Source organism: Hyperolius riggenbachi, chromosome 4, assembly GCF_040937935.1.
Source record: "Hyperolius riggenbachi isolate aHypRig1 chromosome 4, aHypRig1.pri, whole genome shotgun sequence".
NCBI classification, from domain to species: Eukaryota; Metazoa; Chordata; class Amphibia; order Anura; family Hyperoliidae; genus Hyperolius; species Hyperolius riggenbachi.
In genome coordinates, this window is record NC_090649.1 from 277,493,289 (window position 1) to 277,517,472 (window position 24,184).

At 42.8% G+C, this 24,184-nt stretch overlaps 1 protein-coding gene across 2 annotated transcripts in view; it reads right to left on the bottom strand.

The window, feature by feature from the left end:
- The window catches only part of FYN (FYN proto-oncogene, Src family tyrosine kinase), a 316,221-nt gene that overhangs the window by 140,279 nt on the left and 151,758 nt on the right, over window positions 1–24,184 (bottom strand). For both annotated transcript variants that reach the window (XM_068231316.1, XM_068231315.1), the window contains exon 3: window positions 18,922–18,988. The gene's annotated coding sequence lies outside the window, so the exon portion shown is untranslated. The remainder of the gene's footprint in view (window positions 1–18,921; window positions 18,989–24,184) is intronic.

Consider the following 24,184-nt stretch of genomic DNA (forward strand, 5'->3'; position numbering starts at 1 on the left):
AACTCCAGTGAAAATAATGTAATACAAAAAAGTGCTTCATTTTTACAATAATTATGTATAAATGATTTAGTCAGTGTTTGCCCATTGTAAAATCTTGTAAATCCCTGATTTACATTCTGACATTTATTACATGGTGACATTTTTACTGTTGGCAGGTGATGTAGCTGCTGCATGTTTTTTTGGCAGTTGGAAACAGCTGTAAACAGCTATTTCCCACAATGCAGCAAGGTTCACAGACAGGAAACTGCCAGGAGTACGTACTTTTCTTGTTTCTTGTGGGAGGGGTTTCACCACAATATCAGCCATACAGCGCCCCCTGATGGTCTGTTTGTGAAAAGGAATAGATTTCTCATGTAAAAGGGGGTATCAGCTACTAATTGGGATAAAGTTAAATTCTTGGTCGAGGTTTCTCTTTAAGTCTCAAGGAGAATGTGGCAGCAGCTGAAATATTACTTCCTGTACACAAAATAAAATGTCTTCCAATAGGTTGCTTGTACTGAAGTAGAAAGTGCCTGTTTTCTGGAGAACAGAATGTCAAATCAGTATTGTATACAGATTGCAAAAACAAAACTCAGCTTTACAGCTGCCTCACATTGTCTGATGTACAATCTACTGCTGTGTAGTTGGAACATGCTGTATCGGTAAAGTTTCTCTTAGAAGGAGATAGCTATAATGTCTGCTCACTAACAAAACAAGCTTTTATTAGATAGAAGGTCTACCCCGCACCTCAGGTGTGACACTGCTTAAAGGGGCACAATGGCAAAAATGTTTAAAATGTAAAATATGAGCAAACAAACAAGAAGTACGTTTTTTCAGAGTAAAATGAGCCATAAATTACTTTTCTCCTATGTTGCTGTCACTTACAGTAGGTAGTAGAAATCTGACAAAAGTGACAGGTTTTGGACTAGTCCATCTCTTCATAGGGGATTCTCAGAAAGGTTTTTATTCTTTATAAAGACACTAGTAAAAAAGCCCGCCCCTTAACCACTTGAAGACTGCAGTGCTAAACCCCCCTAAAGACCAGGCCATTTTTTACAATTCAGACCACTGCAGTTATAACTGTTTATTGCTCGGTTATACAACTTACCACCCAAACAAATTTTACCTCCTTTTCTTGTCACTAATACAGCTTTCTTTTGGTGCTATTTAATTGCTGCTGCGATTTGTACTTTTTATTATATTCATCAAAAAAGACATGAATTTTGTCAAAAAAATGATTTTTTTAACTTTCTGTGCTGACATTTTTCAAATAAAGTAACATTTCTGTATACATGCAGCACGAAAAATGTGGACAAACATGTTTTTGATTAAAAAAAAACCATTCAGCCTATATTTATTGGTTTGGGTAAAAGTTATAGCGTTTACAAACTATGGTGCAAAAAGTGAATTTTCCCATTTTCCAGCATCTCTGATTTTTCTGACCCCCTGTCATGTTTCATGAGGGGCTAGAATTCCAGGATAGTATAAATACCCCCCAAATGACCCCATTTTGGAAAGAAGACATCCCAAAGTATTCACTAAGAGGCATGGTGAGTTCATAGAAGATTTTATTTTTTGTCACAAGTTAGTGGAAAATGACACTTTGTGACAAAAAAAATAATAATAAAAAGTTTCCATTTCTGCTAACTTGTGACAAAAAAAAATGAAACCTGCCACAGACTCACCATGCCCCTCTCTGAATACTTTGGGATGTCTACTTTCCAAAATGGGGTCATTTGTGGGGTGTGTTTACTGTCCTGGCATTTTGGGGGTGCTAAATTGTAAGCACCCCTGTAAAGCCTAAAGGTGCTCATAGGACTTTGGGCCCCTTAGCGCACCTAGGCTGCAAAAAAGTGTCACACATGTGGTATCGCCGTACTCAGGAGAAATAGTATAATGTGTTTTGGGGTGTATTTTTACACATACCCATGCTGGGTGGGAGAAATATCTCTGTAAATGAGATTTTTTAGATTTTTTTTACACACAACTGTCCATTTACAAAGATATTTCTCCCACCCAGCATAGGTATGTGTAAAAATACACCCCAAAACACATTATACTACTTCTCCCAAGTACAGCGATACCACATGTGTGGCACTTTTTTGCACCCTAACTGCGCTAAGGGGCCCAAAGTCCAATGAGTACCTTTAGGATTTCACAGGTCATTTTGAGACATTTGGTTTCAAGACTACTCCTCACGGTTTAGGACCCCTAAAATGCCAGGGCAGTATAGGAACACCACAAATGACCCCATTATAGAAAGAAGACACCCCAAGGTATTCCGTTAGGAGTATGGTGAGTTCATAGAAGATTTTATTTTTTGTCACTAGTTAGAGGAAAATGACACTTTGTGAAAAAAACAATAAAAATCAATTTCCGCTAACTTGTGACAAAAAAATAAAAGCTTCTATGAACTCACCATACTCCTAACGGAATACCTTGGGGTGTCTTCTTTCTACAATGGGGTCATTTGTGGTGTTCCTATACTGCCCTGGCATTTTAGGCGCCCTAAACCGTGAGGAGTAGTCTTGAAACCAAATGTCTCAAAATGACCTGTGAAATCCTAAAGGTACTCATTGGACTTTGGGCCCCTTAGCGCAGTTAGGGTGCAAAAAAGTGCCACACATGTGGTATCGCTGTACTCGGGAGAAGTAGTATAATGTGTTTTGGGGTGTATTTTTACACATACCTATGCTGGGTGGGAGAAATATCTCTGTAAATGACAATATTTTGATTTTTTTACACACAATTGTCCATTTACAGAGATATTTCTCCCACCCAGCATGGGTATATGTAAAAATACACCGCAAAACACATTATACTACTTCTCCTGAGTATGGCGATACCACATGTGTGGCACTTTTTTGCACCCTAACTGCGCTAAGGGGCCCAAAGTCCAATGAGTACCTTTAGGATTTCACAGGTCATTTTGAGACATTTGGTTTCAAGACTACTCCTCACGGTTTAGGGCCCCTAAAATGCCAGGACAGTATAGGAATCCCACAAATGACCACATTTTAGAAAGAAGACACCCCAAGGTATTCAGTTAGGAGTATGGTGAGTTCATAGAAGATTTTATTTTTTGTCACTAGTTAGAGGAAAATGACACTTTGTGAAAAAAACAATAAAAATCAATTTCCGCTAACTTGTGACAAAAAAATAAAATCTTCTATGAACTCACCATACTCCTAACTGAATACCTTGGGGTGTCTTCTGCCTAAAATGGGGTAATTTGTGGGGTTCCTATACTGTCCTGGCATTTTAGGGGCCCTAAACCGTGAGGAGTAGTCTTGAAACCAAATTTCTCAAAATGACCTGTGAAATCCTAAAGGTACTCATTGGACTTTGGGCCCCTTAGCGCAGTTAGGGTGCAAAAAAGTGCCACACATGTGGTATCCCCATACTCAGGAGAAGTAGTATAATGTGTTTTGCGGTGTATTTTTACACATACCCATGCTGGGTGGGAGAAATATCTCTGTAAATGGACAATTGTGTGTAAAAAAATGGAAAAAGTTGTCATTTACAGAGATATTTCTCCCACCCAGCATGGGTATGTGTGAAAAGACACCCCAAAACACATTATACTACTTCTCCTGAGTACGGGGATACCACATGTGTGACACCTTCTTGCAGCCTAGCTGTGCAAAGGGGCCCACAGTCTAATGAGTACCTTTAGGATTTCACAGGTCAATTTTACTCATTTGTTTTCCAGACTACACCTCACGGTTTTGGGCCCCTAAAATGCCAGAGAAGTATAGGAACCCCACAAGTGATCCCATTTTGGAAAGAAGACACCCCAAGGTATTCCATGAGGGGTATGATGAGTTCATAGAATATTTTATTTTTTGACACAAGTTAGTGGAAATGGATTTTTTAGGTTTTTTTCTCACAAAGTGTCATTTTCCACTAACGTGTGACAAAAAATAAAATCTTCTATGAACTCACCATACCCCTCATGGAATACCTTGGGGTGTCTTCTTTCCAAAATGGGGTCACTTGTGGGGTTCCTATACTGCCTTGGCATTTTAGGGGCCCTAAACTGTGAGGAGTAGTCTGGAAACCAAATAATTAAAATTGACCTGTGAAATTCTAAAGGTACTCATTGGACTTTGGGCCCCTTTGCACAGCTAGGCTGCAAAAAAGTGTCACACGTGTGGTATCGCTGTACTCAGGAATAGTAGTATAATGTGTTTTGGGGTGTATTTCACACATAACCAATCCTGTGTGTGAGAAATATCTCTGTAAATGACAATTTTTTTCCATTTTTTTACACTAAATTGTCATTTACAGAGATATTTCTCCCACCCAGCATGGGTATGTGTGGAAAGACACCCCAAAACACATTATACTACTACTCATGAGAATGGCAATACCACATATGTGACACTTTTTTTGCAGGCTAGCTGCGCAAACTTGCCCAAAGTCCAATGAGCACCTTTAGGCTTTACAAGGGTGCTCACAATTTAGGCCCCCACCAAACAATTCCAGGACAGTAAAACACCCCAGAAATGACACCATTTTGGAAAGAAGAGACCCCAAGGTATTCCACGAGGGGCATACTGAGTTCATATAAAATTTTATTTTTTGTCATAAGTTAGCGGAAAATGACACTTTGTGGGAAAAAAAATAAAAAAATCCATTTCTGCTAACTTATGACAAAAAATAAAATCTTCTATGAACTCACCATGCCCCTCAGCAAATACCTTGGGGCGTCTTCTTTCTAAAATGGGGTCACTTGTGGGGGTCTGTCCTGGCATTTTAGCATCTCCACAATCATTACATGTATGGCCAGTATTAGGAGTTTCTGCTATACTCCTTATATTGGGCATACGGGTGATGCATTTTTTTCTCCATAAAAGGAAAAATGAACGGCAAAGATTCTCACATTCGCATTGATCAATGTGGATGAAAAAATATCTGCCGAAATATGTGAAAAAAGAGGGGGGCATGGCGTTTGCCAGGACATAGGAGCACCGCCCACAAAATTTTCCAAACCCACTTTGCTCCTATGCCCTGGCAAACCAGATTAATCCATTCACATCGATCGATGTGGATGAAAAAAACCTTTGCCAGTTTTGATACAAAGTGCTTGCCAAAGCATAGGAGCTCCAACACCACCCCTCAGCTCATATGCCTTGACAAACGTATCTTACTGCGGAGGAGAAATCTCGTCCTGCAGCGCTGCATGCACCGACTTGTGTGTAATCTGACAGACGCGCAATGCTTCTGTCAGGATGCACCATCAGTGCTGCAGCTGGTTGGTCGATCAGTCGTTTGCTCGGTCCACCTGGAAGGGTAAAGGATGGAAAAAGAGAGAGAAAAAACATACAAAAAAACAACAAGCAAGCAGCAATGCAAGAAATTCATTAACATTAACATTCGTAAACTTTATTAAACCTTTTTAACCAAACAATAACATTTGGAACTTTTGCTTACCTGTTTTTTTTTTTTGTTTGTTTTTAACTTACCTTCCGAGGACAAACTTCTCCTTCCCCATGGGACAGTGTGCAAAGCGCAAATCGCACAAAGATGTAGCAAAGTACACTATGCACTTTGTCCCAAGTGAAAGGAGAGGTTTCTGGCAGCCCTGTGTATTTGGGTCTCTCAAAAGCAGATGTCTGGTTTCACACACAGGAGTCGCGCAGTAGCGTAGGTATGCACTAGCTTTAAGTCAACCACTTCCGGCGTAAGGGGGGACCGCAAAGTGGGACTTTCGCTAGGCAATTTGCTGCAACCATCACTCCAATGTATTTGGGTCTCTCAAAAGCAGATGTCTGGTTTCACACACAGGAGCCGCGCAGTAGCGTAGGTATGCACTAGCTTTAAGTCAACCACTTCCGGCGTAAGGGGGGACCGCAAAGTGGGACTTTCGCTAGGCAATATGCTGCAACACATCGCTCCAGTGTGAAAGAGCCTTGAGAGACTACTACTGTGTCTCACGTTCCCTACTCCAATAGCGAATGTGTTCGTGGAACTTTTCAAAACACTCCCCTATGCATAGGGCAGGCTGGTCAGGACAGTAGGGACAATAAAAAGTGGTGTCACGCCTCATTCCATCCCTCTTACAGACACGACAATGTTTTCTTGGGGTGCGTTGACCTGGGGTACTCGGAAAGACATAAGCATAGTGTCTTTCATGTAGCCGGCTAACTACATTAGGGGGATTGGCCACGGCCCCTCCTGGATACAGGAGTTCCGAAATGATCTCTTCCTGAAATTTAAGGAAGGATCCTGTTCTCCCAGCCTTACTGTAGAGAACAAAGCTGTTGTACATTGCCAATTGAATCAAGTAAATAGCCACTTTCTTATACCAGCGGCTGGTCCTTCGGGAAACTAAATAGGGAGCCAACATCTGGTCATTGAAGTCCACCCCTCCCATGTTTAAATTATAGTCGTGGACGGCGAGGGGTTTCTCAACAACCTCAGTTGCTCGCTGAATTTGGACTGTCGTGTCTCCGTGAATGGTCGACAGAAGGTAAACGTCCCTCTTGTCCTTCCATTTCACTGCAAGAAGGTCGTCATTACACAAGGCAGCCCTCTCCCCCCGTGCAAGTCGGGTAGCAGTGAGATATTGGGGGAAGCCCCGGCGACTAGGCCGCACGGTGCCACAGCAGGGAATTCCGAGTATCTTCAAATGCTGATAGAGGGCCACACTTGTGTAGTAGTTGTCCACGTAGAGATGGTACCCCTTGTGGAATAAGGGTGACACCAAGTCCCACACAATCTTGCCACTGCACGCCAGGTAGTCAGGGCATCCGACCGGCTCCAATTTTGTGTCTTTGCCCTCATAGACCCTAAAGCGATATGTATAGCCTGTGGCCCTTTCACAGAGCTTATACAGCTTGACCCCATACCGGGCGCGCTTGGTTGGGATGTACTGCTTAATGCCAAGGCGCCCGGTAAAATGTACGAGGGACTCGTCTATACAGATGTTCTGTTCAGGGGTGTAAGCATCTGCAAATTTGGATGACAGGTGGTCTATGAGGGGCCGAAATTTGTGGAGCCGGTCATAGTCAGCGTGGCCTCTTTCATGACAGGTTGTATCATCATTAAAGTGCAGGAAGCGCAGGATGTCCTCAAAACGTGACCTGGACATGGCAGCAGAGTACATGGGCATGTGATGTATTGGGTGCGTAGACCAATAGGACCGCAATACATTTTTTTTAGTTAGACCCATGTTAAGGAGAAGGCCCAAAAATATTTTAAATTCGAAAACTGTGACCTGTTTCCACCGAAAAGGCTGGGCATGGGAGCTGTTCGGATTGGCGGTGATAAATTGTGTGGCCTTACGGTTGGTCTCTGCCACGACTAAGTCGTAGAGATCCTCGGTGAAGATCAGATGAAAAGCGTCTAGGGCCGATCCTAGATGATCTGTCTCCACCTGGACTCCAGACTGGGCGGTGAAAGGGGGCACTACGGGTGCGGCGGAATTAGGGAACTTCCAATGAGGGTTTGCCAGCACCTCTGGGGGCCTAGGGGTACTACGGGCCCGTGTTTCTGGTGGCTGCGACTGGGGTCTTACTGCACGTACCACCGAACCAGTTTCAACTGCCATGCTGGTGCTCGCCACTTCACCAGGGTCTACGGAAGTACTGGCTTCAAGTCCAGGATGTGCTGCGCTGTTGGTGCATGCCTCACCATCAAAATCTGGATCAGCGCTAGCACCACTCTGCTGGCCTTGAGGTTGATCCTGCGCAACCTGTGGTCCACTGACATGGGGTCGGGAACGCCTGGCGCTAGCAGGGACCACAACCTCGTCATCAGAACTATCGGTCAGAGAGTCACTGTCCTCTACAGGTTCATATTCTGAGCCGGATTCATCGGATGAGAAGTCCCAATCACTCTCACCCGACTCGGCCATAATACTGTAGGCCTCTTGCAGGGAATACATCTTTTTTGCCATTTTGGGCTGCTAAATTTAGGGGGTATTCCTCTGAGACCACCCAGGAAAAAATGCACCTGTCTAGCAAATGGGAGTATTTGTTAAGTAAAGAGCTGCGATCGCTCAGTTTTGATTTAAAAAAAAAAAATCAAAACTGATCTTTATAGCGTCGCAGCTATTGTGTTTTTTTGCAGTGATCAGAAAACAAAAATTTCTTTCACTTGGTGGGGAGGGCTGAACGCAAGTGCGGCAGAACGATCAGACCTGATCGGGCAAACACTGCGTTTTTAGTGGAGCCTACTCTAAGGTGACCCTAACGTACTTATATAGATCTGACTGTGATCAGTACTGATCACTTACAGATACTATATAGTACCAATGCAGATTAGCGACAGTGATGACGCTAATCAGCGACTTATAGTGATTGCGGTGTAGTGGGCTGGGCGCTAACTACCTAACAAAAGGGGCCTAGCTAACTCACTGGCCAAAAAAACAGTGCACAGGCAATAGATGTCACTCAGACCTCGATCAGAGCTGTGACAGGCGACCAGATATCAATCACAATGCCGCTGTCAGATTACAACAAATGTAAACAGCAATTGGAATCACAGGGAAATCACAGATGATCAAAAACCAATCACTAATCAATCAATCAGATGTCAAAAATCAGTACACAGACAATAGATGTCACTCAGATCTCACTCAGACCTCGATCAGAGCTGTGACAGGCGACCAGATATCAATCACAGTGCCACTGTCAGATGCCAACCAATGTAAACGGCAATTGAAATCTCAGGCAATCAGATGATCAAATACCAATCACTAATCAATCAATCAATCGTCAAAAATCAGTGCACAGACAATAGATGTCACTCAGACCTCGATCAGAGCTGTGACAGGCGACCAGATATCAATCACAGCGCCGCTGTCAGATGCCAACCAATGTAAACAACAATTGAAATCTCAGGCAATCACAGATGATCAAATACCAATCACTAATCAATCAATCAATCAGATGTCAAATCAGTGCACAGACAATAGATCTCACTCAGACCTCGATCAGAGCTGTGACAGGCGACCAGATATCAATCACAGTGCCGCTGTCAGATGCCAACCAATGTATACAGCAATTGAAAACACAGGGCAATCACAGATGATCAATAATCACAACGCAATCAATCAATCAATCAGAAGTCAAAAAACTGTGCACAGGCAACGATGTCACTCACATGCCACTCACATGTCACACAGACCTCGATCAGAGCTGTGACAGGCGACCAGATGACACTCAGACCTCAGTCAGACGCCTTGGCAGGGCCAGTGAGGGGGGTAGTGGGGGTGATCAGCGGCGATCGGGTGGGGGATCGAGCAGGGAAACGTGCGGGTCTAATTGAGCAGGGCTGCCGTCCTCTCTCCTGGTGGTCCGGGCGCGCTGTGACCAGGAGAGGAGGAGGCAGCCAGTATAATACACGTTGTTTACATAACAACGTGTATTATACGCAAAGGATTGGGCTGTTTGAATGATCGCAGCCCGCCGGCGCTGATAATTGGCCGGCGGGCTGAAGACACAGGGGGGCCGCAAGTCATGCCGGGCGATGTGCGCGCGCATGCGCGCGCGATCGCCCGCATTTCTGTTAAACAGGACCTTCCGCCAATCGGCGTTAGGCGGTCCTGGGGCTGCCGCCGTGGCCACGCCTACTGGCGTGACGCGGGCGGCAGCTGGTTAAAAAACTGGCACTAGGTCACAGCTGCTACCCCCCGCAATGCGCGCACATACGCGTCCCGCTTGCTCGTTCCCCACCACTGTCTGAAGTACATGCACACAGCGTGCTGCTTGCTTGGCATTTGGAAAAAGCTGTTATTTCCCACAATGCAATGAGAACCTCTGTGAACTACACACAGCAAACTGTCAGATCCGGCCCTGAGTCCTAACTGTCCTGGCTGCGCACATGCTCAGTACAAAAAAGCCAGGGACACACAACCATTCAGTTGATGACGCAGGGACACTTGCATTTTATTGTATAGAATTCCCTAAAAAGGATTTACACAATGATGCTGGCCAGCTTCCCTGCTCGCTACACAGTTTTTTGGTAGCAGGACACAGCAACTGCCATTCACTAAGTGCTTTTGAAAATAAATAAATCCCTGAGAATCCCCTATGAAGAGATGAACTAGTCCAAAACATGTCACTTCTGTCAGATTTCTACTACTTACTGTAAGTGACAGCAACATAGGAGAAAAGTAATTTATGGCTCCTTTTACTCTGGAAAAAATGTACGTCTTATTTGCTTGTGTTTACACTTATTTTACATTCTACAATTTTTTGCCACAGTACCCCCTTTAACCTAAACAGCTGACCACATCATCCAAAACTACTTCATCCTGGTTAGTAGTCTATCACAAAGCGGTCCTGCTAATGTGTATTCCCACTGGTGTGGGCCCATCATTAGATAATGGATTACTGCAGTGCATGCTGGTTCTGTTCCGAGAGGTGGGGAAGTAGCCAGATCCCACATGAAGGCATTCTTCTTCATCTGAAAATCCTAGGGTGGGACATAATGTGTGTATAGATTGCTGTGCCCCAGCCCTCCAGGCAAACACATTTCCTCTGCAAGAAATTAGACATCTGTATAGAAACTCACAGATGGGTCTAAAGTATTAGCACAGGGAGGAAAGCAGCCAGAACATCAGGGGGGAGATATATGGACATGCGTAATGTCACATGCTGGTTTTTTTTAAAAAATGTATCAACAGAAATAGCTTTTGTGTGTTTGAGGATGTGTCCCATACCTGCACACACATTTCCATCCACACCATCATATGTTGAAAGGTGGAATTTCCCTTCAGAATAGAAAAAAGTATTACTTAATATTAAAACTCAAAGGTACATGACTGACACTCATATGAGTCAGCCAGGCCATTCCCTAAAGTCTCCAGGGGTCTGGACTTAAAAACACCCCTCCCAGAGGAGTCAGTCTGTGACAGCAGACACTTCTGTCACACAGAGACCAAGGGACAGAAGGGCCCCAACTTCCAAACCTCTGATGCAGGATTCTCCCATTCAGAACTCCCCCTAGAAAATCTCAATGACAGCATGCATAGGGATGCAGGAAAGCAGGAGTTGTTGTAGCCATCAATCCCTGTGGGCATTGCAATCCCTCTTCTGCCGCTTGTCTCACTTTCTCCCAGTTGCTGCCTTCTTCTTGCATCAGTCTCCTCTAAAGGGGAGACTGGGACCACTAGGGAAGGGACATGGCTATACTGGGGTGACCTGGTTTATAGAGGGGGAAATGGTATTGTGGAAGCCACACCCACACCTATTGTAGCTGAGGAAGCCATAATGGATGGCCTGTTATGGGTTATGGTGACCACCAGAGGGGTAACTTTAGGAAAGCACACCTGCAACTGCTATGGGGCCTCTACCCTCCCTCTATCTCATACAGGGGCCACCTCTCCATATGACCTATGGCACATAAGCCATTAAGGATAAGGATTAAGTAGTTGGGTTTAGGGCATGGGGGGTTGGGCAACAAAATTATATTGTAGGGACCAGTCCATGATTTGAAGTTACACCCCACCCACTACCTATCTGGGTCACACTCGGAAGTCTGTAGGCTTATGACACAATAACCTTATACAATAGCTATCCCCAATATATATATATCTATAGGCCTACAGTATCATGAAAAAACAAGACAGAGTGCTTAGTTCATAACGGCTGCCCTCCATTGCATAAAATGTCCAACATGTAAACTAATTTGTTTACTTATTGAAATAACTAGACTTTTTCCAGTGTTTCTTTTGTTCCCAATGGCTTTTAATAACATATTTTTCAGCATTCTTGGATTTTATTACCAAGGTCTGTAATTGGGTTATTTTATTGAATAAATCAAATGAAAGTATGGTGATGATGATGGTATTGATAGGATAGTAAAAGTATTGTGAACCCTTATAATAAGTAACTGTTGGGGAGCAACGCCTCATTAAGTAATCGTAATATAATAATCACAGCTTAGGAATTAGAATCCTGTAAGTAAACAAAAGTCTAAACACAGATTTTTTTTTTTAAGCAACCCTGAGGTTGGTAAAAAAAAAAAAAAAAAAAGCTTTATACTTACCTCAATATTGGGAAGCTTTGGGATAGTCCAGAGGCTACCCATATCATCTTACACGTCACCATTCCAGCGCTGGGTCCCTCTAAGCATATGTGGCCCAACAGGATGAATAGGTTTCTTTCATATGCAAGCACTGCCATGGATGAGTGTTTCCATATGCTCAGGCCCAGAAGAACGAAGGTGCTTGTGCATGTTCCCCCACCCCCCATGCATGGATATTTCATTCTACTGGGCCTGCTTGGACCATACTCGCCCATGCGAAGTATGGCCATGTTCATCTATGGCTGAGCTTGCACACTGAAGACACCAAGAGCCCCAGTGCTTGAACGGTGGGGGTGTGAGAAGATACAGAAAGCCTCTAGACTATTCAGAGGCTTCCCACTATTTCTATTTTACAGACTATAACATTGCTTTACATACATCTCTCTATCTCTAATAAAGTGGTCCTTTACTGAGAGATTATAGAAGTAGCTGCCAATGCTGATCTCATTCTAAAAATGCTAATAGCCAGCCTAGCTCTCATGCTGATCTTTAGTTTTCAGTAGTTTTTGTGTCAGTCACCAGAAACAAGCATGCTGCCAATTCTGAGAGATTTAAGGCTATGTCACCCACACAGTGATGTCTAGCAAATATCTAAGACGGTTGCTGCTAATGTTATCCAGCTATGTCACACAAGCAGCAACTTAAATCACCATAAACTTGTGTTGTAGCTGCTACCAAGCTGAAGACTGCAGCAGCTAGAATACAACTCTACGAGCTACTAGTTGCTGCTTGTAGGAAACCATTAATATGAATCTGAAGCGACAGCTAAGAAACAGTGAGAGGCAGCTTAAAATAAGGTGTTACTGCAGGAATGTTCACACTACAAAACGCAATTGCCAAGCGCTTAGCGACTAAGATTTTGCAAAGTGATTTTAAGAGCGATTTTTAAAGGAATGTGCATTTTGGCACATTTCTCTATAAGAAAAATCACTCTAAAAATGGTACAGGCAGTGTGTTTCCAGTTTTCTCAAAATCAAAATACTGCAGTGAGAACACCGTCATTGGGTGACACTACTGTAGCTGAGCACAATCTCTCTGTAATGATCTGGGGGCGATTTCCAGTCAGCGCACACCACGTGCGCTGAAGCAGATGGAAATCCCCACAATCACAGAAGTAAAGTACCCAGTATATATTTGTAGAAGGGAATTCCAACCAGCAGGTGGAGCTGTGGAGTACAGAGGAACCAATCCTCTGTACATCCACAGATGCCAGATTGGAATTGCACGATAAAGCAACACCAGGTAATCTAAACAAGTAGCAACTCAAAAGAAGGCAAGAACAGAGACAGATTATATGAATGTCTACCAATCTAGTCGCCACCCAGCGACAGTAGACATAACACAACAGAACAGACCAGAGAGAGAGAAAGCTAATCGCAAGAGAGGCGATTGCTATCAGCAACACAAGACTGAGCATAGACAGAGCATGAATTGAGTAAAGGAAGACAAAGCAAATAACGACAATCTGAACGCCAAGGAAAATAACAAATTAACTAACTAAACGCGGTCACCGCACGTTATGCGCAACAGTGACAAGCGCGTTAATAGTATGGTCACTGCACGTTAAGCGCAACAGTGAAAAAAAGTACCAACCCTGGCTAACAAATGAACACTGAGAACAAAGACAAACAGCGGGAACGCTTGCTAATCGGTTGCCTAACACCAGACAACAGCAAACGTTCATTCCAGACAAAACAGACTGAATAAGTAACCAGTAGCAACCGCTGCTAAGGTTATACTCCAAGACACAGACAAGGGAGACCCACTGCCTCTAGTGCTAGGGCGAATGCGATCTAGGAACAGGACTGAACGATTCACTATCAGCAACCGCAGGAGATAGTATAATCGCAAGGACAGGACAAGACTAGGCAGTACAAATAATACAAAAACCTGACTGCACTAGTAGGAGTGCAAAATGCACTCCCCAAGAAGTAACTACACTAGAATATTAGCAACAAAATACAAAGAGGCTGAGGCTCTAAGGTTAGTCTCACTAAACAGAAACTATGACGAGCAAGGAATTCTGGGAGGAAGTGACATTTATACTGAAAACCTTCAAAGGAAGCAGACAAGCAGATTGCAAGATAAGTGGATGCAAATCAGTCACAGCAGCAAGCCTCCCGAATCTTGCAAACTGACAAAAAGGCCTCTTTTCCCTGGACTGAACTATGCAACCTGCATAGGAAAGCAACAAACTGTCCAGGGAATCAAGGGCAGCGGAGCAGATTCTGACACTCTCACAGCTGGAACCAGACCTTACAGTTTAAAGGACCAATATTGCGAAAAAATGTAAAATTTAACATACATATAAACACATACAAATAAGAAATATGTTTATTCGTGTAAAATGAGCCATAAATTACGTTTCTCCTATGTTGCTGTCACTTACAGTAGGTAGTAAAAATCGGACAGAACCAACAGGTTTTGGGCTAGTCCATCTCTTCATGGGGGATTCGCAGCATGGCCTTTATTCTTTATTGCTATTTGTCACCTTCCAGCATTCAGCTATAAATTATACTATGTGCGCTGTTATAGCGTAAATAAACATTGGTCTATGCGGCACTAACATAACCAGGCACATAGAGGCTCCCAAATTATCTGCTTTGACTGAAAGTATCTATGCAACTCTGACACAGGCAAAAAGGTGGCTAGTTCAAAGAATGTCCAAGTGGTCCAGCAGGCCAACCAACAAACCAAAGTCAGGATAATGGGCAGTATAATGGTCAGTCATTGCTCACGTATGTTTGTGGTGGGCAAAGGATAGTCCAATCTCACAGAAGGGCTACACAAATTGCAAGAAAAAAATCATGCTGGTCATGGCAGAAAGGCTAGAAGGTACAGAGCATTGTAGCTTGCTGTGTTTGTATGGCTAAATAACAACAAACTACTAGGGCTGCTGACCCTTGTGTACCACATAGAATGCCTACAATGGGCATGTAAGTGTGAGAACAGAAGAAATAGAAGAATATGGCCTAGTGTGATAAATTACATGTTCATTGACTGGAAATCTAAGAAGCCCACACCTCACAAATTACAGGAGTTTACATGGAATCACAGTTTGGCATAACACACAATAAAAACTTGTTTCCCTACTCTTTAATGGCCATAGTTATATTATTTGTTTTTATCCCAAAGTAATGCCATCTGTGTAAAAATCACAAATCCTCGCAGATCAGAGTGTAGCAGTGTTTAAAGAACAATGTGGGAAGCTGCAGGGGCAGCAGAGTAAAACACAGTCTGTTTTACCTTTTATACCTTTTCAGTCTGTTCAGAAGTTCTTATGGTGTGCTTAATCTGCTAGTGTTATTTTAGTTCCATTTTAGCGGACGTGCTGTTAACAGTTTAGGTGCTAGATACCATAAGAAATCTTCAGAGGTAGAACCCATTCCTCAGTGGGTCAGATCTGTTTTGGTTCCATAATAGGGGCACCTACACACTATTAAAGCAGGTTGGTTTAATATTTTGCCTGGTCAGTGTAAGGGGATCGGTTGAAAAGGGCGCCCGAGGTGCCTGTATGAAAAGGGCGCCGCCATAGACATCAATGTTAGTTCTGGAAATATGGGCTACAAGGTGTAGAAAAGGGCGCCCGAGTTTTCATATAGGCTACAAGCGGGCTCCCCTTTGTAGCCCATATTTTTTCGGCTACAAGGTTTTCGGCTACAAGCGGGCTCCCCTTTGTAGCCCGTATTTTTTTCGGCTACAGTAAGGTGCCCCTCTGTAGCCCATATTATTTCCTTTTTTGTAGCCTAAGTTTGTATATGGGCTACAAGCACTGTAAGCCGAATTATTTCATTACCCCACTATCCATGGCGGCCTGGAGGGGGAATAGTAATTAACACATCCCGGAGTTTTTTTCTAGCCGAAGTTTGTATATGGGCTACAAGCACTGGAAGCCGAATTATTTCATTCCCCCACTATCCATGGCGGCCTGGAGGGGGAATAGTAATTAACACATCCCAGAGTTTTTCTGCAGCCGAAGTTTTTATATGGGCTACACCAGGCGCCCTTCTTTTTTGTAGCCGAAGTTTTTATATGGGCTACACCAAGCGTCTTTTTTGTAGCCGAAGTTTATATGGGTTACACCAGGCGCCTTTTTTGTAGCCGAAGTTGGTATATATATGGGCTCCACCAGGCGCCCTTTTTTACCGGCGCCCTTTTCATGTAGACCCAGTGTAAGATTTTGTATGCCTTAACGTACTCATTCCTTATGTTAGAAGTAAGAAAAAATAAAACCGACCACTATTAAACCTATTAGAACAGAGTAAATTGGAAACCAGCTTGTTAAGTCAAAAAACAGATTCATATAAAAACAGAAAACATCTTGAAAGAATGACATACATTTTCATAATTAGAACATTTTCATTATGCCAGGCCAGGAAACACATATTGGTGGAAAATATACTCATATGAATATTGTGTGGGTTATGCCAGTGTCCTTTTCATGTATGACTTAAACTATGTGTGGGGGTTGTGGTTTGAGTTTAAAACTAAACATATATTTCACTGTGCAATTCACAATTCAGAATATGTATTGACTTTCAAAAGCTAAATAAAAGTACAATATCACAACCTGAATAATCTAATGTACTAGTCACTGACACTCTACAACACTGTGTGATATGATCACATTAGTCAGTTCACTCACACTTATTGTACCAGCAGCTATCTAACCCATAGAATGTACTGAGTCAACTCATAAATACAGTGATCTATGCCAGTGTCTGAGCTCCTCCCCTGCTTATTGTGGAAGCTGTCCTAAATGGGTAATTGGGGCCAACTCATAAATACAGTGATCTATGCCAGTGTCTGAGCTCCTCCCCTGCTTATTGTGAAAGCTGTACCAAATGGGTAATTGGGGGCCAACTCATAATTACAGCGATCTATGCCTATGTCTGAGCTCCTCCTCTGCTTATTGTGGCAGCTGTAGTAAAAGGGTAACTGGGGCCAACTCATACATGAAGCAATATTTGCCAGTGTCTGAGATGCTTCCCTGCTTATTGTGGCAGCAGCTGTAGCAAATGGGTATCTTGGGCCTATTTGTAAATATAACAATCTTTGCCAGTGTCTGAGCTCCTCCCCTGCTTATTGAAGCAGCTGTAGTAAACGGTTAACTGAGTGCATTTTTATGAAACAAGTACCTAGCTAATTGGGTAGCCCTGAATTTGGAACTCACTGTGAACTGCAGTCAAATCCAGAGGACATGGTATGACGGAGTATTCCATCTGCTTATAAATATTTCCCTAGTTATTAGTATCTGGATATCACCAATTCATGTTTGCAGAACATACAAAATCCCTAGTGACGTCTCACATATTGCATGCTCTAATTGATGCCCTTGAAATCATCAAAGAATTTTATTCTTCTCTCCAGTTTATTTATGATGCCTATCTTGATGCAGACACCACGTATGAACGTTTTTTAATATTATAATTAGGGTTATATAATTGCATTTTTCTTTGATTCTCTACTGTAATGTGACTTTTCGTTGTAAAAATATATTTTCTTCACAAGGAAGTCAATTTGTAGATTATATACATGTTAAATTCAAGTAATGATGTTCACTACCAATGATAAAGCTGCTTCAAATGCTAGCTCAAGAAAAAAATATGTTAACTTTTGAATACTGTAGAAAGGTATTAAAGCTCTTATGGATTTTGTCTTCGGTCCCTACCAGGGAATTTTTTTCCACTTCCTTCCTTGACAGGATGTGAATAAATCCCCTTTTAGAGTGTAAACTATTGCTTACTATCATTTCTTTGCCCTGGGACCATCAAGGTTTATATTAAATCATGGAGGTCATGGGAACAGGAAGTGAGGGGGGAAAGACAGCAATGAAATCTTAAAAGATGCTCTTACCTCCTAACCACACTATACAAAGCGCAAAAATAAAGCACCACTACACAAGTTTGCTGATCAAAGATTTGCTACGAACATGTCGCTTTTCACTACTGCATTTCAAGTAGATATAGTGGCCACATGATCTATACTCCCTGTTCATCAACTTCAATGTTCTCCCTATATAGGCATGACTTTGTATTCTGTGACATCACATCCCCAGCTCAAACCTACCTTCATCATTAAGAACATATACCAAATGCAAGAGAAGCATGGCTAATAACAATAGACATTAATAAAGATAGTTTCCTATATATTAGATATATTAACAGCAACAAAAAAAAGTGTCCCAGAGGACTCCCAGATCCTCCTGCAGCCCACCACCAATTCAGCATAGGGACCCTCTTTACCTATTCGACTCAATTTGAGTCGAATAGGTTTCTACCAGCCATGCCTCTGGCTGTGTACAAGTACACCTGTAGTGGGCATGGCGAGTAAGGTCCACACATGCCCAGCAGAACTAAGCACTTGCACAGGGAGGAAAACAGCTGCTTGGCATGCGCAGACCTTACCTCTGCATGCCCAGCCCCAGTACAGACGTTGAATAGGAAAAATAGGTTACCTATGCTGGATCTATGGGCTGCTAGGAGGATCCGGAAAGCCACCGGACCATCAATCGGCTTCCAGAAATGGAGGTAAGTTTTTTTTTACACTTCAGATGTACATCAATTGTCTTGAATAAGAATTGTATTGGTATTCATAGTTATTAGAAATTTTTGTGGTTACCTCAATCCATGTGTATACTTTTTGAAAAGGGGCGGGCACCATTTCTTATGTTTGCATGGTAATGAAGAGGTCTTGTTTTCAATTGCTTTTTTATAATATTGATTCCATCTCCCCTGCCCCCCCCCCATGTGTATGTGTGTTTGTGTACAAGTAGATTATGGTGGTTTATGATATTTACAATCTGCCTGTGTATGGTCTCATATTTTCCTTGTGGCCTTTGTTACATGACTAGGAAAATACAGATAAGGCAAGCATAATAACGTATTAGTTAAAGTCACTTACCAATATTTCCTAAACTATGGTAACTTGACTTTACCACATTTCTTCGAATGCCACTGTAGCAAAGACCCTAAAAGAAAAGAAAAAAAAACAAAACAATTAATGTGTTATGCTTCCGATGAACTGGCAATGTTTAACATCACGTGCGGAGCATAAGAATTGCAAGAAATGCAGATTTGTCACTATTGTGGAATAAACTGAGACATAGACCAGGGATAAAGAAAAATAACACAAAGGTTTATTGAAAATGCAAATGTAAATAAAGTGTTTTATATCATATGTAATCAATAAAGTAATTTTGACATATTTCTTATACAGCGATTTAGAGTAATTTTTGAGATTACTCGTAGCCCGTTTTTTTCCTCTCCTCTTAGCATAAATTGTTATTTACAATATATACACACACAAGGCAACTAAACCAGATATCAACAGGCAACAAGTAGTCATACAAGCAAGGTAAAAACCAGAGAGACAAACAGTAATATAATCGTTTAGGCAAAGGATTTGTCAAGGAATAGCAAAGGTCATACATGGCAGGTAAGAAGAATGCAGGGTACAGGGACCAGGCAAGAAGGGCTAGATCACAGGGAACAGGAACAGGTTTGATGAACTAACAGTGAACTGGTCTGCTGGAGTTGATTATATAGTGTGCTGGGAGGTCAGACGATCATGTCCAGGTGATCTCAGATCTGCTCTCATTAGCAGTCTGCAACAGAATAGTTCCTGAAGGAGGGACCTCTGCTGATGGGCAGAGAGCAGTTCAGGCTGCATAATCCCCGAAGAGAGCGAGGACATCTGCTGGTGAGACAGAGGAAGTTCATCCAAATAGCTCATGATTTCAACATCAGATGCGAATTATGACACAATGTTATTCTTATGTTCTGGACACATCAGAAAATATTACTGATTTCATCCTCTTTTTAAAGGTCTGTAGTAGCAATTTAAAAAATGAAAAATATAAAGATCCATGCATTTATACATTAACACACATGTATTGCTGTATGTTGTAGTAGTGCTGGTCCCCTCCAGTGACTGTGAAAACATTGCGTTGCAAACCAAATGCAAGCAGCGCTACATACATGCAGCACGCATGGCATAAGTAGCAATGTCAGATGGTGCACTTTAGGTACTTCTGATGTCCTTGTGTATTGCACAATCAACACGTTTCTGAAAGGCAAGATATCTCTATTATAGTCCTAAATTGGGGTGGATATTCACTGTATATGGTTTTTTTAATGACTGGTCATTATTTTCCCCTTGTTCTGTTGGCCAGAGGTGTTAGCAGCTGCTCACAGCCAGAGCAAAAGTACAAACACCCAGTTCAAAATAAGGGCTACTTGTCAGCTGAGATTTCAAGACATTTCCAGATCAGTCAAATACTCATTTAACTATTTTTGGGCGTACATTTAAAAGAGGCGCGTGTTAATTTGGGATGCCCGAATTGATGTCATTTTGAATATCATTAACAATATTCTAATAGCAGCTAAGTGTTGTTAACCACTATTGCAATTGCTTCCTAATGTTAAACCCTCACATCCTAACACTATCAAATCTTACCTTCCCCTACCCTGTCCTCTAGTTGTAAACCTCCTATAGCTAAGCCTTAGGCCTCATTCATATTATGCAATGCACGCGATTGCACACCATCTATTTTGCCATGCGCTGCTGATCCCATTCATTATAGTGAATAAAATCAGTGCTGCGCTTTGCTGAAAATGCATGCAGCACTGCTATAGTGCATTGCACTTCTGCGCAGTGCATATAGGCTGAATGTGAGATATGCTGTCTATGCACTTCTGACGTTCTTGCGTGTCACACACCATACACTCTGCAGAAACGCACACGGTAGCACGTATAGTGTGAGCGAGGCCTTACACAAGCCCTCCTATAACCGAGCCTAACCTCTAATCCTATTCCCTAACTCTAGCACTCCTGTAAGTCAACCTAACAATAATCTTTATAGCTAAGCGGCGCAGCCGATACTGCTTTGTCGCAGCCAATAACAGCACTCAGTGCTCAGCTATACAATCGCCGAACCCCGGAGCCTGTTGTGCCCCACCATATGCTCCGGCTCCCACTTTAATCACTCGGAAGATCATAGTAAAACATTTACACTGCGGTCTATGGCAGCACCTAATTTAATGAACGGGCTGTGAGCCTAAGTAAACCGCTATGAGAGCGTATTAGAAGATTTTTAGTACAAGCCTGTCTACTAATACCATTTTCTTATTTCATTTCTTTTGATCTTTCTTACTCTTTCCAAAAGTACAAATGAAAAAAATGAAGTCTTTGTGCTTTCCAGAACTCACATGGGAGAGCAGAAGGGATGCAAAACAATGTTAGGCATGCACAGTCACAAGGCATTGCAGTATCAATATAAGTACCATATGGAGTCTCTTCACAGTTACATATTTGATACATGACTGTGGAAGCTGCAAGATTCCATATATTCATATTATTGAAATCTTTGTAGCTTGTAGATGGAAAATATGTGTAGCATTTGGTTTAGCTAGTGGAAGCTGATGAGTGGCTAAAAAAATCAGGTTATAAAATTATTATAAACAGGAACCAGGCCTAAATGTGGAAACACCTTATTTATATCACCTAAAGTCAAAGTTTTCCATGTTCATAGTCTTAATATTTAAGCCGATAGCTTAAAGAGAACCCGAGGTGGGTTTGAAGAATATTATCTGCATACAGAGGCTGGATCTGCCTATACAGCCTAGCCTCTGTTGCTATCCCAAACCCCACTAAGGTCCCCCTGCACTCTGTAATCCCTCATAAATCACAGCCACGCTGCTGACAACCTCTCTATAGTGTCAGTCTGCTGCTCTCCCCACCTCCTGCAGAACTCCAGTCCCCGCCTGCATCCCTTCCCTCCCTGCTGATTGGAGGGAAGGGACGGGGGCAGGGACCGGAGCTATGCAGGAGGCGGGGGAGCAGCTGAGACTGACACACAGATGTAAACACAGCCGCACAGCACGGCTGTGATTTATGGGGGATTGCAGAGTGCAGCGGGACCTTAGTGGGGTTTGGGATAGCAACAGAGGCTGGGCTGTATAGGCAGATCCAGCCTCTGTATGCAGATAACATTCTTTAAACACACCTCGGGTTCTCTTTAATTACAGAAAAGTATAGTTAAAATAAAAAACATTTGAAATACCTCCTTTGTAATTCTGTCCATTATGATTCAACAGCCAGCATATCCTGACCTATGCCCTGCCTTTTCTCTTGTCTGTAGCTGAGAAACACAACTTGGGCAAAGCCTGCTTACTGGACAGAGCAGATCAGCAGCAAATGATTCATCATACTGCTCTGTAATGGAATTCTTATTTTTAAACGTACAGCAGCATGTAGTGAAGCTGGTTGGATCACAGTGCGAGTCTCCACCTGTCAGCCTGAACACTTCTGAAAGTCACCTCTCTCCTCTTCCCAAATACCATGAGTAGAAGTTATACTTGCCCACAATGGTGGCGTTTTGTAAAACTCAAAGGTCACTGGGAAGTCATGTGACCTCTCTATCCAGGAACATGTTTGCTGGATTCCATCCTAATAGCACAGTCTTTTATTCATCTCAGTTGAAAGGGTAATGCACTGACATGGGCAGCACAGTTCTCTGGAAGCTGGAGGTTGAGAGGTTTCATACTTGAGTTTTGCAAGAAGCCAGCATTTTGGGTGAATATATCTGTTGCTTCTCATGGAGGAGGTCACCTTGAGCTGTAGCTAAAGCTCAACACACACCATACAATCTTGGTTGTACAGATTTACCAAATCAATGTAGTATAAGGGCCAACAGATTGAAAATACCTTGAATGATTGATTGAATAAGCTCTTATACTAAATGAAAGTGGTAAGATTGAACAACCAAGATTGTATGGTGTGTGTTGAGCCTAAGAACAGATAACCCCCTTACTGCAAATGTATAATCTAATAGTACAAAGACATAAGACCTGAAAGATCATCCGCAAATAGAAAAGTCATCCCCTCTTACATTGTGTCAGTGTTGTTTGCAGCACAATGTTTTGGAGTGATGTTACATATATTCCTATCTACCAGGGCTGTGGAGTCGGTCCAAAAATCCACCGACTTCGACTCCGACTCCTCAGTTTAGGATTCCACCGACTCCGACTCCTCTAATTTGCATATTACAATTTTGTTGATTAAAAGTATGTAACATGAAATTCGTCTCTTAAAGGGAAGGTCCAAGCAAAAAAAAAAATGAGTTTAACTTACCTGGGGCTTCTACCAGCCCCATGTAGCCATCCTGTGCCCTCATAGTCACTCACTGCTGCTCCAGTCCCCCGCTGGCAGCTTTCTGACCTCGGAGGTCAGGGCCGCATTGTGTACATTTTTACGCATTCCCGCTAGTGCAGGAACATTAACATATACATTTTTACGCGTTAGTGGTGCAACGCATACATTTTTGTTCCTGCACTAGCTGGAAAGCTGCCAGCGGGGGACCGGAGCAGCAGTGAGTGACTACGAGGGCACAGGATGGCTACATGGGCTGGTAGAAGCCCCAGGTAAGTGAAACTCATTTTTTTTTTTTTGCTTGGACCTTCCCTTTAACTGCCAACGCTTAGGAATTTTACAAGACAACTGAAGTGAGAAGGATATATAGACTACTATATTTATTCCCTTTAGACTAAAACTAGTCCTTGGTAAGAGTACTTGTAAAAGGTACAAACCGGAACAAAGAACATCTATCAGGCCCTAGGCAATGTAAGTGTGGGTACATGTAAGAATGATGTGCAGGTACTCTGCAGGGGAATGAGGAGATTGTAAACAGACAACACCTCTGTGTTCAATGTGCACAGCATTCTCAGTGGATTCCCTGCAGCTCTGTGGGGAGTGCATATGTAGAGTATAGTACTACTGTGTAACAAAGTAAACCTGAGACAGATGAAATTAAAGTTTTATACATACCTGGGGCTTCCTCCAGCCGCCTTCAGGAAAATCAGTCCCTCGTTGTCCTCCTCCACCACCTGGATCTTCTGCTATGAGTCCAGGTACTTGAGCCAGTCGGGCGCAGTGCGCATGCACACACTCCGCCGCCAGGAGCGTACTACACCTGTGCAGCACTATTGCGCAGGTGCAGAATGTTCCTGGCTGTGGGAGCGGCATGCGGCCGGACAGCGCTGACTGGCTGAATTACCAGGACTCATAGCAGAAGATCCGGGTGGTGGAGGACAGCGAGGACTGATTAGCCTGAAGGGGGCTGGAGGAAGCCCCAGGTATGTATAAAACTTTACTTTTCATCCATCTC